General features: G+C 45.7%; 1 pseudogene across 1 annotated transcript; it reads left to right on the top strand.

Annotated features, from left to right (window-relative positions):
• Positions 1 to 2430: 2430 nt before the first annotated feature.
• LOC308565604 (large ribosomal subunit protein uL15 pseudogene) lies at positions 2431 to 2992 on the top strand (annotated as a pseudogene). The gene has a single exon. The product of its transcript is annotated as a large ribosomal subunit protein uL15 pseudogene (transcript).
• The last annotated feature ends 886 nt before the right edge of the window (positions 2993 to 3878 follow it).

The following is a 3878-nucleotide window of genomic DNA, read 5'->3' as shown; positions in this document are numbered from 1 at the left end:
AAATAAAAATAATGAACAAAAAGGCGGGATAGGATCATAACTTTGAAAATTAGCAACAAAAGTAACCCATATCAGGAACTTTTCAAAATCTAGGGGCAGAAAGATTGAAAATTTTTTCTTCCTTGGGAAGGAATTTCATGTGCCAGAGCTAAGATTTAAAGGTAGCATTCTTCTGACCAAGGGAAGGTTGACTGACTCCCAAAGCTTTCCAGTTTGGATGAGTAAATGCTGTCATGGACTAAAGCAGGGGTGGGAAACCTTTTTTCTGCTAAGGGCCTTGGATATTTATAACATCATTTGTGGGCCATACAAAATTATCAAGTGAAAATTAGCCTGCTGTATTTGATAAAATATTAACTTACTAAATTTCATGTCCCACCTGTAGTTGCCTTGGCAAGGCCTGACCAAATGATTTCTTGGGCCCTATGTAGCCCTCAGGCCCGATATTTCCCACCCCTGTTAAAGCCTTTAAAGGATAATGTTAATCTTGAACATACACAATTTTTCTTCTCAGATTTCTTTAAAAATGATTTGTTTAAAGTGCTTTTCTCCTATACCCTTTAAAATGGCTTTAAAATTTAATACACTTCTTTAAAAAATGCAATAGGATGAGATTATGCTATTCCTATATTAAAAGCATGTTTCTGTTTCTTTCTTGTAAGGTCATTTAATGGAATAAAGATCACAACATCGTGTCTTTTTTTCCCCCTCTCCTTTTTTCTTTAATATGGGAAGATCTGTGAAATAGGTTTGGGTATGGTAAAGCAAATAGGATCTCTAAGAAGATGGATAACTTGGTGTCAAATGTAGGGATAATGTGGTTTGAATCAGCTTTTTCTGTCCTACAAAACAATACCGAACTAGTTAGTATCTTACTAGCATAGTGCTGGAGAAGGCTATGCTGTTGGTGGTGTTGCTTATAATCGAATACAAGTTTTATTTATAGTAACATGGACTTCTGAGGACCCTTGAACTTGTGGCACTTTCGTTTGGTTGTTCCATCTGGATCCAACTGGTTAAATGGTTCTTTTTGGGGTGGGTGAGGCCAGGTTCTACTGAAAGCTTTCCCTTTCATTGGCCACCTTGGAGGCAGTGGGGAGGTTGCATTGGACATCTCATATATTGCCTAATCACTAGATATGCCCTACTTTGCTCTACAGTAAAAAAGGTTTCCCCAGTTTGAAACACTGGGTAGGGTCAGTAGCCTCCCTCCCTCCCTCCCTCCCTCCCTCCCTCCCTCCCTGGTGGTGGTCATATGTCAGGCGTCATGCTAGGGGTTCTACTGAGCTCACCACAGTTTAGTGGGGAAGGGGCAGCCCCCCAAGTTGGTATGATTCGAAGGGTATGGGGAAAACGCGGGTACTCCCATCAGTGTCGATGCTGCGTCACTGTAAGCTGGGGGAAACATCAAGGTGGGGAAGAGGCCATGTGCGGATGGGGAGGAAAGCTAACTGGCTTGTTCTGGCACATTGACACGCTTGCCTTTGATCAGCATATATCAGCTTGCCAAAGATAAATCCAACTTGAATTAGATTTTTTAAAAAGGAATGGTAACTGGGAAAAATGATGTGTAGAGTAAAACTGACTTCAGGTACTGGAAGAAATCAAATGCCAGCAGGTTATTTTTTTAAGTCTGCAGTGGCCAAATTATCTGCTCTTGCAGGATTTCCATCCTGCTTCAGGGGAGGGCAGGCACAAATGGTTCCCGGCTTACATCATCCTATTTTTATATCCCCAGAGGAAAGAGACTTTTTTTTTTTTTTTTTTACCCACTGCTTATTTGAAGGATGTGTGTGTATATATATATAGCTCCAGCCTAGAGAAAGCTTCTTATTGGTCTGACTTGGGGCATATGCTCCTTCCAGGGCCAATCACTAGTCTGGCGGCTAGGGCACAATAACCAGCCAGACTTAGGTCACATGTGTCTCTAGTCTGGGTGATAGGGTACTGTGATTGGCAGCCCCAACAGAACCCCACAGTCACCAAATTAGAGAATGCTGGACAGACAAAAATGAGTGTCCACAGCAGTTACCAGTTCCCCGGCCTGGCCACTTAACACACAGTGGAATGAGTGCCTGGAACATTTCAGGATAGTCCCTTAAGGGGAGTAGAGGTGGTTGTGCTGCACACAATACAGTGGAAGCTCTTCAGGGTCTCTCAGTGGGGATCTGTTCTTGCCTCTTAATAGGACTTGAGGGGTTTCAAAGCTGGGGGGTTCAGGGGAAGTTACACTTCACCTTTCAGAATATCTGATTTTTTTGTTTAGAGCAAACTGTCAACATTGGTGTGTTCACAAAGCCTCACCAGAGTAGCCTGGGTACGTGTACAGAGTAGGTACAGGTGGCAGATGGAGCACTTTCCCTGAGACGCTCCTATTTTGAGAGTTGCTGTTAAGCGACAGAAACCCTGATGTTATCACGAAATGCTCCCATGGTTCTGCTCTCATGTAAAGAAGCATTGCAAACAGCCTCCTGTAAATGCCGTTGCCTGCCCACTTTCCCCCAACCCCCTTTCCTCAGCTCTGGCCTTGCTTCCACTCCTACCCACCTGCTCAGAATCCCCACATGGGGCATCTTGACCACCGACGTGCTATCCAGACTGAGGAAGAGCTGGGAACTCCGGGGCCATGTAGGCCGCAGCCACTGCCGCATCGGCAAGCACAGGAAGCACCCGGAGGCTGAGGTATGGCTGGGGGCTTGCATCATCCATCACAGGATTGACTTTGACAGATATCACCCAGGTTCCTTTGGGAAAGTTGGTGTGAGGCATGATCACTTAAAGAGGAACCAGAGCTTCTGCCCAACTGTCTGCCTTGGTCACTGAGCAGACATGTAAATGCTGCCAAAAACAGGACGAGCTGCTCCTATCATTGACGTGCGACCTGGCTACTATAGAGTTCTGGGGAAGGGAGCAGTCCCACAGCAGTCATGGTGAAGGCCAAGTTCTCAGCAGAAGAGCTGAGGAGAAGATGAAGGGTGTTGGTGAGGCCTGAGTCCCAGAAGCTTGAAGCCACATGGAAGGAAGTTCATTAGATGCTCACAAGTGCAAAAAAAACCCCCCAAAGAATCTCCACACAGCAGGATTCCATAGCTATGGTTGCAGAAAACACCAGAGCCTTTGGAGGCACGTGACAGATTCTGGTGTGGCTGTCCACCTGTACAGTGGTGACAATGCAGAATGGGTTGAGGACAATCCTGTTGACAGTGCTGGCATCAAGTGGTAGCTTCTCAGGCCTGGGGCCTTCCTCACACAGCTCCTCCTTTAGAGCAGCTTGAAAGGTAACAATATAGAACCCTGACATCCCTGCCCCTCTTGATGCTTTTTGGGTTTTTTTGGCACAGCAATATGACAGGAAAAAACACACACATAAGGGATGTGACATTTGAGCAATTCTGGAAACAGAGTAGGGAGGGGCAGAAAGTCTGGTTTCCTTAAAAGCAGACTTGGCCATCCTAGGTTTGGACTGCCTTACAGCTGGTCACTCGCTCCACGTGCACAGCACTTTGTGGGGTGAGTAGTAATGCACAGAAAGCTCTGGTGTTTACTTACGGGGCCTCTGACTCTCCTTGTTGGGAAGCTGGTGAATAACACCTGAAGCCTTGCTCATGTTAATAACATGATTTACCACGTGCCTGACATGGGGCTCAGCACTTTATAAGTACCATTCCATTTGTTGTTCTCCCTTTGGGGAATGTAGTTTTATGTATTATCTCACATGTTGTACAGTATCATCACTCCATTTTACAGACGAACAAACTGAAGCTCAGAGAGGGAAGGGTGCCTGGATCCTATAGCTAGCAAGTGACAGGGCCAGGGTTTGGCGCAAGCATCCTGATTCCAAGGCCCAGCGCTGGCTGGGAGTGGGGGAAACATGGAGA

Source organism: Miniopterus schreibersii (assembly GCF_964146895.1).
Source record: "Miniopterus schreibersii genome assembly, chromosome: 12".
NCBI classification, from domain to species: domain Eukaryota; kingdom Metazoa; phylum Chordata; class Mammalia; order Chiroptera; family Miniopteridae; genus Miniopterus; species Miniopterus schreibersii.
Note: the sequence above shows the minus strand (reverse complement) of the source record. Positions and strands in the feature narration are given on the sequence as shown.